The sequence below is a fragment of the Trichechus manatus genome, unplaced genomic scaffold, assembly GCF_000243295.1.
Source record: "Trichechus manatus latirostris isolate Lorelei unplaced genomic scaffold, TriManLat1.0 scaffold00039, whole genome shotgun sequence".
NCBI classification, from domain to species: Eukaryota; Metazoa; Chordata; class Mammalia; order Sirenia; family Trichechidae; genus Trichechus; species Trichechus manatus.
Window position 1 is genome coordinate 3494420 of NW_004443975.1, and position 16888 is coordinate 3511307.

Sequence of the window (16888 nt, forward strand, 5' to 3'; positions counted from 1 at the left end):
TTTTAAGGAGGAGAGCCTTTTATGGAAGGCCCTTAGCAGAATATTCCTGGTGTGGCGGGTAGAACAATGGCCCTCAAAAGATACCAGGTCCTAATTCCTAGAGCCTGTAAATGTTACCTTATGAGGAAAAAATGTCCTTGCAGATGTGATTGGGTTAAGGATCTTGAGATGGAGAGATTCTGGATGATCTGGGTGGCCACTACATACAATCACAAGTGTCCTTATAAGAGGGAGGCAGAGGGAGATTTAACACACAGGCAGAACAGGAGGAGGCAATGTGACTACAGAGGCAGAGATTAGAGTGATGTGGCACAAGTCAAAGAATGCTGGCAGCCACCAGAAGCTGGAAGAGGCAAGGAATGGATTCTGCCCTAAAGCCTCTGGAGAGAGCACAGCCCTGCACTCGCCCTTGATTTAGGCTCAGTGATACTGATTTTAGACTTCCGGCCTCCAGAAGAATAAATTTCTGTTATTTTAAGCCACCTGGTTAGTGGTAATTTGTCACAGCAGCCATAGAAATCTGATACACCTGGTATGGGATTTCACACCTAGAAGCTATGGATGAATGAGTCATGGCTCCCTGGAAAATGTCACAATCCCTGTAATGATCTGGGTTTAAAATAGAGATATTTCACTAACTAAACACTCTCCACTCTGGAAGGTAACCCTGAAGCCTTACTTGGAGAGTCTATCTATCACGAGTCTAATGTGAGAAGGAAGAAGTTGGGAAGCCACATGCTACCCCAGACTTCTCCCTGCTGTACTTGTGCCTCTTGATTCGGTATCTTCAAAATTATTAGTGAAGCTTGATACTGGATAAGATCTCTAATTTGTGTTAGTCTGATTTGAGGGTTCTTTGAGTTAGCTCAGATGGGATGCCATTGGAGGGCTGAGTAGAATGACGTGTTGGACTCACATTTTAGAAGGCTCACCTTGGCTGCTGTTTTGAAAATAAATTTTATGGGGCCAAGTTAGAAGCAAGGAGACTATTGTGGTGTTATTTTAGTAATCCTGGTGAGAAGTGATGATGACTTGCACAACTTGGGGGTGATGAGAAGTGGTCCAGAAGACTTTGGGAGGACAAGTTTCTGGGGTAGAGCAGAAGTTTAGTTTTAGACATGTTGAGTTATCTATTAGACATACAAGTGCATGTGCTACACAGACAGGCCCATAGTCCATTGGAGATGTCCCATCAGGAGACGTATATCTGGGAGTCAGCAGCATATCATTTAAATTCATGAAATAGATGTTCTCTCCTAAGGAGTGAATAGAGTGAGAAGAAAAGAGATCCAATACCTGAGCCCTGAAGCCTTCTAAAATGAGGAGATTGGTGGGATGAGAAGGAACCAGTAAAGCTGGCTTAGAGGAAGGAAAACAAAATGAGAGTAGAATTCTAGAAGCACACCAAAGACAGTGTTTCTGGGAAGAGGGAATCGTAGACTGGGAGAAATCCTGCTGCTAGGTGATGTGAAGTACGGCCGAGAACTGAAACATTGGCTTAGACAATGTGCAAGTCACTGGGGGCCTCGGCAAGAGCTGTCTTGTTGGAGTGGTGCGAGTGAAAGCCTGATTGGGGTGAGTTCAAAAGAGAGTTGGAGGCAAGCAATTGGAGATGGAAAAGAAAAATCTTTTTGCCGAGTTTTACATTCAAGAGAAACATAAAAACGGTCCAAAGGCACATGGCAGAAGGTGTGGGTATGAGAGAAGGTCTTTTTGTTGTTTGCTTTCCTAAGATGGAACTAGTACGGCATGTTTCTATGCTGATCAAAACGATCCAGGAGAGGGCAAAACTGATGACGCAGCAAAGTGAGGAGCACTAATCTTAGAGAGATGTTCTTGAGAAGGAAAGGGGATGGAATCTAGTGCACAGAGGAAGGGTTGATCTTTGACAAGAACATAGATACTTTGCCCACAGTAAAGGAGGGAAGGCAGAACATACGGGCACAGTGCAAGTAGATGGGTAGATACAGTGGCAGGAGCAAGTGGAAATTTTCTTTTGGTTGTTTCTATTTTCTCAGTGAAATAGGAAGCAACCTGTTTAGTATTGCGCTACTCCAAATGTGGTCCACAGAACACCAGCCTTGATATCAGGTGGGAGCTTGTTAGAAACGCAGAATTTCAGGCTTTACTGCAGACCTCCCAGGTCTGAATCTTCCTTGTAATAGGAACAAGTGATTCTTGTACACATGAAAGTTTGAGAAGCATTGCACCTCAAAGCCTGGTCCAGAGGCCACTGCCAGTCTGCTGATTGCTTGTTACCAGTCTGCAACAAGATTTGTAGAGAAACAGAGTAATCATTTAGAAATGTTTATGGAAAATTGGCATTGCTGAGACATTCAATCACGCAATCACTGGACTCATCTTGCTGAACAGAATTTAGAGCACCTGGGCACTGAACTCAAGAGGTGAGCTACAAGTGACGCAAGCTCTGTCCTAGATATGGGCAGTAAGACCATGTTACAATATGTGGTATTTTAATTTCAGTTTGCCAGTTATAAAACTTATTAAATGTAGAACCCAGTTTTTTCATTAATAGATAATTTACATTTAGCTATAACTTACAGAATGAATTGTTCAAACTGATGATCAATTGGGGTAAATTTTGAAAGGAACTCTTGGGGTATAGTATCCACAGCACTGAAGGCACTGAGGCATCTCCCTCCCAGGACCCACTTGCCTCCTCTCCTACCCGACCCTTGCTGCCATACTTCATGCTCAGCCAAACTCTCTTTCCTGGTCCTTAGAGAAAACAGAGGCATTCTTTTTGGTGTGCAAATATGGTGGTACAGGATTGCAAAGGGAAATTTTAGTCTTGGCATTAGGAGGTGGTGTGTGTACATGCACTGAAATGTGTCTAATATTGATTCATCACCTGGGGGGTAATGTAGCAAGGGGTTATTTAAAAGTACACTTGATCCATCAACCTATTACAATTTCATCATTCCATGGAATAGGAATTCAACTGACAGACAGCAAGAACAGCTTGTGTCAATGGGCATAAGACTGTTTCTCCCCGTCCTACTCTAGTTTATTCCCTCTAAATTATTGGTGCATGTTCAGCCATTCTCATCACTCCCCAAAAGAGAGACTGCTAAGTGTCACCAAAACCCATTTCCTTTTCCTCCTACAGTTGGATGAGCTTTCTAAGCTTGGAGAGGCCATGCCACTGAGTTCTGGGCCATATCCTGTCTCTCTCTGCTGCAAGTGAACTTCATTTTTTCTTTCTATGGTAAAAATGGAAAGGAATTCACAGACCCAGAGGAGGGGGAAAGGAGTCCAACAGAAGACCTGTGTTGCATCGACACTGGTCAAGACATACATTTATATTCTTTTAAAGCCATGGAGAATTCTGGGTTTTCTGTTATGGTAGCTAATGCTACCTTAACTTCTGTATGCATCCTTTTGAAAGGTTGTTTCTAATAGGATTTGTTGCAAGAAAAGAACTAGATGCCCAGGTACTTTTGTTATAGAAATATTGCTCTGAAGAAAATCTTCCGTTCCCTCTCAAAGAAGCAAGTAGAAATCTTTTTCTTGGAACACATTTCTAAAAAGTTTTACATAAGATATATCCAGTAATAGATTTTAGCAGCTATTATGTAGTAGGGTATTAAAATAAAGTGTGAGGATACTGGCCCTGTTCCTACATGGACACAAAAATAGTATTACAGTTTGTCATACTGTAAAAATATAGCATTCTTTAAAAAATAAAGTTAACAAAAATACAGCCTTTTAAAATCATATGATTTTATGTGTAATGCCTCAGCATTTGTATATAGGTTTGCCATAATGAAATATTTCAGAATTTATAGGGAAAGCACATAATTGTCAAATATGCCCAAGATCATCCAGCTAATAAGTGGCAGAACCAATATGCAAATCTACATTTTCCTAGTTCCATAGCACTAGAAAATCTTTTACAGCAATCAACACTTTTTTAATTCATTTATTCAGCAATTATTTATTGGGCACTAGGAAGGGAAGAGAAGACAGTTGCTGCTCTCAAACACCACACAGTCTGCTGGAAATCTACCAGCAAACCACTGGTTACATGATAGCGAGCTGTGTGGCAAAGGCTGTGATTAGGGCATACAAGGAGCATGGGAAGGAGCACATGACTCAGCCTGGGGGAAAGTGGAACAGATCAGGGAAGAGGCGAGGGTGCTTGAGACAAGTTATAAAGGCAAGTAGGAGTCAGTGGGAGTCCCCGGGTGGTGCAAACTGTTAAGCGCTCGGCTCCTAGCCGAAAGGTTGGAGGTTCAAGTTCATCCAGAGGCATCTCTGAAGAAAGTTCTGGCGATCTGCTTCCAAAAGGTCATAGCCACTAAAAACTCTCTGGGACGCACTTCTACGCTGACACATATGGGGCCACCATGAATCAGAACTGACTCAACGACAACTGGTTTACTGAGGCCGAGCCAGCGGAACCAGGAAACACTGCAAACACGCCATGCTGCCGTGGAAACCACTTGTGCACTCCCATGAGGTTTATCTGGAAGAGTGACTCCTAGTCTTTAACGAGGGCTGTTGAGTGGCACTACCTGGGAGTTTCCACACCTTTACTCATCAGGAATATGTAGAATCCTATTGGACTCTCCCCTACTCACGTAGATGGGTTAGCCAAAAACACATCATGGCTTAAAGGACAGCTTTGTTTATGAAACAGCTTGTAAACCATTCATACATAGAGAAGATAGCCCTTAAATTTGCATATCAGAGAATGATCTTGAGAACAATGAGTTAACGAAGCCTCCTCACTCACTCATTCATTCACTCGCTCATTTTTCATTCATTCATTCACTCATTTATTCCACAATTGCTTATCACATGCCACTATCAGCAACCTGTTGTGCTGAGTTCTGGGGACACAGTGATCTACAAGACTGGCATTGTCTCTGTGGTACCTAGGCTCACCCATTCCCAATGGGACTGGCGTCAGGGCTCCCCTCTGATATGCTGCTCAGAGAATGGCTGAACCTCCTGACTCCATCCCCAGGATGAGGGGAAGGGAAGGAAAGTGATGTTACAAAATAGTTACTGATTCCTCTGAAGACCCTTAATCTGGATGTACACTCTATCCCGAAAGCTATTTTCATGTAAAAGCACTAAGAGCCAGACACTGATGCTCAAGATTTAGCTGCTAGAATCATGGAGCTTTTCACTGCCCTTTATCTCTTCATTTTTTAAAATTCCAAATAAAGATCATTTTTTTTGAAGTGTAATCCTGTCCACTGGTAAGTACCACTGTGTGAGTATAAATACACAATTCAGCTACTTACAGGCGTCGGGTGAGAGAAGGGATAGTCATTAAGATACAGCTGATATTCCAAACCCATTGTCGATTTTACACACTCATTTTTTTATTTAGGATTTTTTAACTTGTCGAATGTTACAAAAGAATACAAAGAATGGCCTAGATATCATGTGTATATTTATTTAAAGACAAGCAAAGCTGGGTTGAAAACTAGTATATAACTGGAAGAAAAAAAATGACCTCAGATTTGGCTCCTTCACGCCCACATCAGTTTGCTTCGCATCTCCTTCTGATGGTCTTCACCCATTTTGTTTTTCAAAACTCTCATGTTTCGCTTCTCACATCTTAGCCATCCATGCACTCTTTACCATTTTGAGGTGTTCAATTTTTTTTCCGGGTTTAAGTCCTAACCTTAGTGTTTATGGATAAGTATATGATTTAGCATTTTCCAGGATCCCAATGGAATGGGTGAATGTTCAGCATAGGCCTTTTAAAAACTCATAATAAACAAAAGAAAAAGAAATTTAGGTTACCAGTTATAGGAACAGTAAATGCTAGCAGCACAATTGTCCTTGTCAAATCCACTGTAGAAGTTCTGATGCATTTAAACAGCAGGGTCCTCCCTGTGCTAGACTCTTTACACTGGACCTCCATGTGGAAAAGAGAAAACAGTTCAAAATTCACCAAGGCCTTTAACTTTGACATTATGATTCTTGAAAAAAAAAAAAAATTAGGGATGACATGAGGGTAGAAAGTAGAGAATTTCTATTATTCCAATTGTGTATTGTAGTAGTTATCTATCGCTGCATGACAAATTACTCCAGATTTTAGTGGTTTAAAATTACACAGATTATAATCTCAAGGTGTTTGTGAGTCAGGAATCTGGGCACATTTTAGCTGTGTCTTTTGCTTCTGGTTCTCCCACAAGGCTACAGTGAAGGTGTTAGCCCAAGGCCTCTCCCAGGCTTGACTGGAAAAGAATCCACTCGCTCACGTGGTTGTCGGCAGCGTTCAGTTCTTCATGGCTGATGGACTGATGGTCTCAGCTCCTCGTTGGCTGTTGACCAAAGGGCTGCCCTCAGTTGCTTGCCGCATGCACCTTTTCAACATGGCAGCTGCTTTATTAAAATGTGCAAGCCAAGAAGGCAATAGAGAGGCTGCTAGCAAGATGAAAGTCACAATATTTTGTAACCTAATGACAGAAGTGATATCGCATCAATTTTTCCATTTTTATTGGTTAGAAGTCACTAGATAAAGCCCCTACTCAAGGTTAAGGGATTACACAAGGTCAAGAATATAGGAGTTGAAGAACATCAGCTCCATCTTAGAAGCCTGCCTACCACAGGTATAAAGAAAGACTATGAATATTTTACATCACACAGTTTCAAATTCACATAAAATAAATTAACCCTCATTGGCTAAGAGAAGTCAGTAGTACTTGCTGTAGTTGTTGTTAGGTGCCCTTGAGTCAGTTTCAACTTATAGCAACCCCATGCAACAGAGCAGGGTTTTCTAGGCCGTAAGCTTTATGGGAGCAGATCGCCGAGTCTTTTTCCTGCAGAGCTGATGGGTGGGTTCAAACCACCAACTTTTCGGGTAGCAGCCAAGCACTTCATCATTGTGCCACCAGGGCTCCTCAGAAGTACTTAGAGTGTGGTAAAATAAAAGTATTAACAGGGTGCTCATGAATTATATTTACATTTTATTTTTAGAAAAATATTTCAGAGACAGACGGCATTAGAATAAATTGGTAACTAACGTGCAAAGGCAGCATTAGACCAGGTAGATTTGGATAACTAAAAAGAGCACGTTCAGGAGACAGAAAAACCTGACTTCAAACTCTAGTGCTGCCACAGTATGTCGTGCGGCACCAACACCCCAGAAAGTTCCCTCGTGTTCTTTTCATTTGTACAGTTTTCTTGTTCCTTTCTGTTCTCTTGTCTTTGCTTTTGGGCTGATGTGCCCATGCGTCTCATACACGATTGTGTGTTATGCTGGCCCTATACACCTGTCTAGTCTTTGGCTGAAGGGTGAACCTCAGGACTGACTTCAGTACTGATTTGAAAGGGTTTCCGGGGGCCATACTCTTGGGGTTTCTCCAGTCTCTGTCAGACCAGCAAGCCTGGTCTTTTTTTTGTGTGTGTGTGTGAATTTGAATTTTGTTCTACATTTTTCTCCTGCTCTGTCTGGGACCCTCTATTGTGACCCTTGTCAGAGCAGTCAGTGGTGGTAACTGGGCACTATCTAGTTGCTCTGGGCTCAGCCTGGTGGAGGTTGTGGTAGTTGTGGTCCATTATCTTACCATGTTTTTTAATGATATCTTGGTTCGTCTTGGTCTTTTGTATTTTAATATACATTTTAGAATCAGCTTGTTAACTTCTAAAAAATCCAACCTTGCCTGGATTTTGACTGGGATTGTATAAAATCTGTAGATCATTTTGGGGATAATTAACATCTTTATAATATTAAGTTTCCAATCCCTGAAAATGTCACATGCCTACATTTGTTTAGATTTTCTTTATTTTCTCACAACGATTTACAGTTTTAAATGTAAATTTCTTATACACATTTAATTAGATTTATTCTTAGCCATATGATTTTTGGGTGCTCTTGTAAATAGTATGATTTTAAATTTCATTTTGTTTGTTGGGGGCATATAGAAATACATTTATTTATTGATCTTGTCTCCAGAGAGCTTATCTATAGATTCTTTGGGTGTTTTTACAATTCAAATTACATCTATAATTAATAACAGTTTTATTTCTTCCTTTGACACTCTCATGCCATGTATGTACGTATGTGTATATGTATGTATGTATTTAGTTTTGTCCTATTTTACTGGCTAAGACCTCCAGTATCTTGTTGACTCTAATTGGTAAGAATTGGCATCCTTATTGTATTCATAATTTCAGAAGGAAAGTTTATATCATTTATGATGTTTATTCTGATTTTTTTTGTTAGACACATTTTATCAGATTAAAAAATTTCCCTTTTATACCTAATTTGCTGAGAGTCTTGTCCCCAATTAGGTATTGATTTACATCACATGCTTTTCCTGCACTAGACTTTTCTTCTTTAGTTTGTCAATGTGTTACATTATTTCATTTTCTAATGTTTAACCAATTCTGCATACCTGGAACAAACCCAAATTGGCCAAGTTGCATTATTCTTATTATAGATCACTGGATTCACTTCACTAACATTTTACTTACGATTTTCACAACTGTGTATATGAAAGAGGTGACCTGTACTTTTTGTTTATTTTGTAAGGTTTTTTTTTTGTGAGAATTGCATGCTGTTCTCAAAAAATGAGTAGAGACGTATTCCTTATTTTTCCTATACCTGAAAGAATTTTGTTTAATTGGCATTATTTCTTCTTTTAAACTTTGGAAGAATTTATCATAAAGCTATCTGAGCCTGGGATTTTCTTAGTGGGACTGGGTTTTCTTTTTGTATTATTGATGTATTTTTAAGAAAAGTTATATAATTATTCAGGTTATCCATCTTATTAATTTTGATAAATAGTGTTTTTTTAGAGAAATGTGTCTTGGTCATATGAATTTAAAAATCTTTATCAACATAACATTGAAAATATTGTTTTTGTCTTTCTAACATTCTTTGACTCTTCTTTACTCCTAATGGTTAGTTGTGAATTCTTTTTTCTTGATTAAATTCACCATGAGTTTATTAATTTTTTTGTTATCAGGTGCTGCCAAATTGGTTCCAACCCATATCGACCCTACATACAACAGAAACACCTCATAGTCCTGCGCCATCCGCACAATCGTTGCTATGTTTGAGCTCATTGTTGTAGCCACTGTGTCAATCCATCTCATTGAGGGTCTTCCTCTTTTTCAATGACCATCTACTTTACCAAGCATGATGTCCTTCTCCAGGGACTGGTCCCTCCTAATAACATGTCCAAAGTATGTGAGATGAAGTCTCGCCATCCTTGCTTCTAAGGAGCATTCTGGCAGTACTTCTTCCAAGACAGACTTATTCGTTCTTCTGGCAGTCCATGGTATATTCAATATTCTCTGCCAACACCATAATTCAAAGGCAACAATTCTTCTTCAATCTTCCTTATTAATTTTGTTAGTTTTTCTAAATTTCCAACTTTTCTGTTTACTTTCTTTATGTGCAATTTACAAAATCATTATTTTCTTTGCCATTCATGTTCTTTGGGTTTAACATGCAGATCATTTTTTTAGTATCTTGAGGAGAATGTTTTGATCATGTTTTTTCAGCCTTTCTACTTTTCAGATATACACATATCAACTTTTCCTGCTAAATATTGCTTTAGCCATATCCCACGAGTTTTGATATGTCATATTTTCATTATCTGGCCGTTCAAAATATTTCCTAGTTTTTATTATGAATTCTTTTTGGATCTATGAATTATTTATAAATAAAATGCTTAATTTTCAAACATTTGGAAATTTTCATTTATCATTTTGTATTCAATTTCTAGCTTAATTCTAATGTAGCCAGAGACATATTTGAATAATTTAAATTCTGTGAAAATTGTTGTTTCATGGCCAAGCAAATAGTCAATTTTTTAAATGTTTCATGTGCACTTGAAAACAATGTGTATTCTCTGCTTGTTGATTACAATGTTTAATATATGTCATTAGGGCAACTTTGTTCAAATCATGTTTCAAATCTTCCATATCTTTACCAATAATTTGTCTAGTTCTATCAATTGCTAATAGGTATTTTTAAAGCTCCCTCGATGGTAGATTTATCTAGTTCTCCTTTTAGTTCTGTCATTTTTGGTTTTATGCATTTTGAGGCTTACCAAAAAAACAAAACAAAACAAAACAGGTTGCTGTCGAGTCAATTTCGACTCATAGTGACCCTATAGGCCAGAGAACTGTACTATAGGGTTTCCAAGGAGTGGCTGGTGGATTCAAACTGCCGACGTTTTGGTTCGCAGCCAAGCTCCTAACCCTACGCCATGGGGGCTCCATTTTGAGTATTAAACGCATTGCTGTTGAATCCATTCCAACTCATAGTGATCCTATAGGACAGAGAAGAACTGCCCCACGTGGTTTCCAAGGAGAAGCTGGTGGATTTGAACTGCCAACTTTTTGGTTAATAGCCAAGCTCTTAACCACTGTGCCACCAGGGCTCCTTTTCAGTATTAGGCACACTAAAATTAGAGCTTTTGTGAATGTTTTATGCATAGATGCGAGATTCGAACTTGATGGTACTGCGTAATTTTTCCAGGTCAGGCAAGTTTTCCGCCTTTGAGAGCATGCAGTCTTACCACGTTTCTATTGTTCATTTTAGTGGAAAATATTTGAATTTCCCTTTTCTTACAAGTTTCCACTTTATATAGGTTCCGGCTTTCCCAGGTTTTACTAAACTTACTAAAATCTAAGATAAATGAGTACTTTGTTCTGTCCTGGACAATACAAGGCTCTTAGAGCAATTTAACTTCATATGTTTTAATTCTCTTTCTCTCTCCCTCTGTGTCAATATTCATATTTTTATTTTGCTATACTCTGTACTACTGAGTTCTCTTAATTAACCAATGAGGGCTAATTTATTTTATATGAATTTGAAGCAGTGTGATGTAAAATGTTTATAAAGTCTTACTTTATATGTATAGTAGGCAGATTTCTCTCTCTCTCTCTCTCTATATATATATATAAACAGAGAGAATGAGAGAACAAGAGAGGGAGAGAGTGAATGAGAGAGAGAAGTGAGAGAGACAGCGAGTGAGACAGCGAGAGGGATGGTTTTAAGCCACTTAAATTTTGGGATTGCTTGTTGCTGTGTGTATCAGTCACAGTTCCACCAGAGAAACAAAACCAGTAGAACGGATTGACCGACTGACTGTGGGCGCTGCTTAAGCAAGTCTAAAATCCATACAGCAGGCCATCAGGCAGGTTGGGAACTCTTGGGAAGGACCTGAGGCTGTACCCACAGGTAAAATTCCTTCTTCAGGGAAGTCTCAGTTTTACCTTTAAAGCCTTTCAATGAATTGAATCAGATTATCTTACTTAAAGAAAACTGATTATAGACTTTAATCACATCCACAAAACACTTTCACAGCAATACCTAGATTAGCATTTAATTAAATAACTGGGGATGATAGACTAGCCAAACTGACCCATAAAAGTAACCATAACATGAGGCATAGTTTAGACTATCCTAATTACATGCACCTAGTAGCAATTTACTTACAGCAACCCTATCCGACAGAGTAGAACTGCCCCATAGAGTTTCCAAGGAATGCCTGGTGGATTCAAACTGCCAACCTTTTGGTTAACAGCCACAGTAGTTAACCACTATGCCACCAGGGTTTCCATGAGTCGGAATGGACTCACCACAGGTTGTTTTTTGTTTTTTTTTTTAAGTAGCAATTTAGCTATATTTGACTGTCAGCAGACTTTAGGCCTATTAAATATTCTATCTCATGCATCCTTTTTATGAAAATAATTACAAACTTTCTAAGTGACAAGCTCTGAAATACAAAATTTTGTTTTCAACCCACAAAATTAAATGCTAGTTTTTATGGCATTCTTTTTACTTTTGAATGAGTGTCCACAATGGACTACACGTAAAATAGAACATACAGCTATCGACCTGCCTCTGATATTACTAATACCTACCCAAAATTACCACCACCCTATTAGTTTGTCGTACTGTTGTGGCTTGAGTGTTGCTATGATGCTGGAAACTATGCCACTGGCACTTCAAATACTAGCAGGGTCACCTATGGTGGAAAGGTTTAAGTGGAGCTTCTAGAGTAAGACAGACTAGGAAGAAAGATCTGACGATATAATTCTGAAAATTAGCCAAAGAAAACCCTGTGAATCATAGAATATTGTTCGAGACTTTAACTCACTTTGGACATGTTATCAGGAGGTACCAATTGCTTGAGAAGGACATCATGTTTGGTAAAGTGGAGGGCCAACAAGGTGAGAGAAACCCTCAATGACATGAATTGCCACAATGGACACAACAATGAACTCTAACACGCCAATGATCATGAAGATGGCTCAGGACTGGGCAACATTTTATTCTATTGGACATGAGGTCGCCATGAGCTAGAGCCAACATGACAGCATCTAACAATTGGATGGCCACTCTAACTCTGCCTTGACCCCATCCCCAATTCTTTCAATCACTCAACTGGTACCTTAAAAGCCATCTTCCTTTGCTGGACCTCTAAGGAGTAGTTTCACTTCCATATTCTACAAATCCCGGGAAACTATCCACTTAATCCCAAATATTTAGCATATCATTAGCAACTTTTGCATTTATTAAGTCAATCATTTGATTGATAGATCGATAGCTACCATTAAGTCAACTCCAACTCACGGAGACCTTGTGTAAAACAGAATGTTATCTTGTGTCATTCTCATGATTGCTGACATGTTTGAGTCATTTGCCTAACATGATGTCCTCCTGCAGCAATTGATCCCTCCTGATGATCTGTCCACAGTAAAGGAGTTGGACAATGTTCTGTTGTGATTCATAAAGTTTTCCTGGCTAATTTTTTCAAGTAGATCACTAGGCCTTTCTTCCTAGTTTTTCTTAGTCTGAAAGCTCTGCTGAAATCTGTCCACCATAGGTGACCCTGCTGATATTTGAAATACCAGTGGCATAGCTTCCAGCATCGCATAGCAACACACAAGCTACCACAGTACAACAAAAAGTCAATCTTTAGAGTGTATATTTAAAAACATTACCTAAATTTGTAACATATCTGCCTCTACTTAACTCACTGTGTGTTCTGTGCCTTACTCTCCTCGTTTAAAAAAAAAAAAGATGTGTTTGGGCTTCAAGAGTTCTAATTTCTCTTCTTGCTGTAATGATCTCTATGTCTATCATGTAGTCGTCTCCTAAACGATCTATACACTTCCATTCTTAAGTCTTCTAACTTATCTGAGTCTAGGCTATTTGGTTACTATTGATTTGATATTTAACACCCATGGAGTAGATCTAAGTGCTTTACCATGAAGATATCTGAGTCCAGATCTAACCAAAGCATGATATATCACAATGTTTCTTTTTCCTTCTTCATTTACTTCTATGCTACTTAAAAATGAGGATAACTGTAACTTTAGTGTGTTAGGTAGGGCCTTCAAGATTGCAAGGAACAGACACACAGTCAAAGTGTCACAGTTAAAGTGAGTTTATCTCTGAAGACACATAAGTAAGGACGATAAGAAAGCAATGCAGTTGTTACAAGGTCCAGACTTGTTGTTCAGGAATCAATCATTGTCTCAGGAACCTCAAAACAGGAATGATGAATTCACGAGTACTCTAGTTGTCTTAACTATAGAAGTAGTTGCCATTACTGTTCTAAGGTGGCACCATTATAGTGACTGTGATAGCTAAGATTGTGTGTCAACTTGGCTGGACCATGCTTCTCAGTGTTTTGGCAGCCATATAATGTTGGGATCACTTCCCTTTCGAGATCTGATACATGATCACCCCCGTGATGGGATCTGCTGTGAGCAGCCAATCAGTTGAAGGAGAGTTTCCTTGGGTGTGTGGCCCACATGGAGTGTGGGTGGACGTTCAGGCAGGGTATGCGGGCTTTTGCTTGTTCTGGATCCTGCAGCTGCTCCTGTTCGCCTGATCTCCGGTTCTTGGGACTTGAGCTAGCAGCTTACCTGCAGTCTTGCCTACCGATCTTGGGATTCGTCGATTTTCACAGCTTGTGAGCAACAGCCCTGCTCTCCAGCCTGCCAATCTTAGGTTCGCCAGCCCCTGCAGCTATGTGAATCAAGAGAAGCCCTTTCTTGACCCATGGACTTGGGACATTACAACCTCTGCAATCACATGAGCTATTTCCTTGATATAAATCTTTCTCTTTATATATACATTTATATGCTTTACTGGTTTTGCTTCTCTAGAGAACCTAGCCTCAGACAATAACTTAGCTCTTTTGTGTGTCTATTCTGGCTGCTCTTAGTACTGCTGATTAACTTTCTATTATTTCATATTCAAACTCCTTGATTGAACGGTAGTGATTGATTGGGCTAGATAACACCAAACAAGAATACCACTGCTGGGTACACGTTCTTTTCTTAGGCCATCTGCTGGCCTATACATGAGTTTCTCTGAGTCAGGTACTGATGTTGGTGCAATCAGTTGGTGCAATCATTCCCAAAAGCTGTTGTGTGCCTACGTGGGGACCCTTTAAATTAGAAACCAGATTCATCTGTGTTTGTGTCCTACAATGACCTCAGACTTTCTCAAATATTCCTCAGAATTTTAAACCCTGGGAGACTGCTGAGTCCATAAATAAATTAATAATTTTTTGCTATTTCTGAGGCCAAGAAGGATAACTTTTTCCCCTTCCTATTTTTTTCTCTTACATATTTAAATTCATGAATAATCTTAACCTCTCTATACTTCAATACAAGATTGTCTCTCATCAAATTGTTAGCCTATTAACAAAATCAACATGAAATTTTAGGATTCAGAAACTTGATAAAATAAAATTTTCAGAGATTCAAAAAGTTTGCTCTATTAGGTCTTTGCTAAATTCTCAAATGACAACTTTTAAAAAAATGTGCCCCTTCATATTTCGTCTCTTTATAAAAAGGGCATCCATCTTAGGCACATACCACAGACATTCAGAGATAAGGCTGCCTCAAATCCAAATAATGTTAACAACAAGAACAACAAAATTCTGTGGGGATCTTGTGAAAGGCACTGTGCCCAGCAGTCCAAATATGTTTTTGCTTGAATAGATTTTCAGCTTCTGAGTAGCTCAATGGGAAGGGAATTTGCGCATTTGGAGGAGTTGGTGTAGATGACTTTCAGGGTATCCTCCAAAGCTGAGATTCAATACGGGTTTGTTGAACAAACACCGGGCATATTTTATTATGGATTTAGGCATGGAAATAATAGGATTTAATAGGTAAGTAAAGTAGAGGGTCTACGAAAGAGAGGAAGACCGTCAGTGAGATGGATTGACACAGTGTCTGCAACGATGGACTGAAGCATAGCAATGATTGTGAGGATGGCGCAGGACGGGGCAGTGTTTCATCTGTTGTACACAGGGTCGCTATGAGTCAGAACTGACTCAATGACACCTAGCAACAACAACAACATGGGAGGCAGCTGAACTTGTATTTCCATAAATGTCTTTTGTGTCACTTGGCCATAGTATAGCGCTTGGTCTCTACAATTGCTTCTTTACCAGAGAAAAAAAAAATTTACTCAAAACAAATACATGTTAGAGACAAACTTTTTTTTTTTCCCCATAGAGATAAAGATAGTGCTACAAAAATGCTTCCTTTGACTAATATACAAAACAGTGGGACTGTAGCCCATTAGGCCAGCTCCATTTCCCTTATTTACCCCTTCATAGTACAGCTTGGTTACTGCTGAGAGGATGGTTTGCTTCTCATATCAAGCTGAGGAGAAAAAGAAATGTCTCATCTCACAGTATGAAAATGCCATAAAGTATTTACTTCCGAAAAAATTGAGCATTTGGTTATATGCAAGGTTTGAGAATTTTAATAATTCCCCAAATTCAGCCCTTTACCACACCAATTTATTCTGAGATCTTAGAGTTAATAATATAGATATGTCCAGGTACAATTTTACCCTATTTACACGAAGAAACATTAGAAACTCAAGATATTCTTTATAACAGCATTATAAAGAATTAGAAGTTTAGTAATTTAACATAGCAGAAGATAATGTATAATAGCCTATTAAATTTCACATTTCTTTTCATCAAATTGCCTAAAGAAGTATAAGTGATCAATGACCCTGTATAACTCTCTAAGTGCAAGACTGCTAATGAATCAAACATAAGAAAATTCAGTTCATACAGTCTTACCAAACTTCGAAAGAATACCTATCTAGTCAAACCATGAAAAGTTATATCTTCATAATTCAGCTCTACATGGGAATTCTCTCAGATGGAAAAGCTAGGCTGTGACCTGGAGTTAACTTCCAGGACATTAAAAATCCTCCACCAATTTAAATGAATAAGATAAAAATGTTAAACCACTATTTGGTTACCAACATATAAAAAGAGAGGGGAAGATGCCGATTCATAGCAAATGGGGAAAACGCTGGATATAAACTAATTTATCCAATTTTCCTTAGGCCAAATGGAAATTATTTTAATTTTTGTCCTCCAAATGGCTTATAATAAAGTGCACCAGTTCAATGGAAATAAGATGAGAAAACAAAAGAAAGAACTGAACATTCATCCACAATACAAGGGGCTGTCTATCAGGGACTGAGTTTGAATAACCAACAGCAAAGCATCTTTCAAAACAGATGATGGTTGTTCTATTGAGAGTAAAGGCAGCTTTTTACATTCCTTAAACAGTAGAAATAATGGAATAAATTTTGGACAGAAAAACTCACACCAATGATCATACATATGAGAAAAAGGCAGATTCTGGGATCGAATTCCTGAGACAGATGGACCCTGGGTCTGATCTTAGCAAGATATTTTTAGAATCTTTTCATTTTTTTTCCCCCTGGAATTTAGTTCGATGAAAGTTTCTGAAGAAATAAGAAACTCAGAGCTCATCAAAGTCACTTGAGAATAACCACAGGCTGACGGGAAATAAGCTTTTTTTTGTTTTCAGTCCCAGGTTCAGCGAGGCACTTTTAACAACTAGGTAACTGCATTAACGAAAC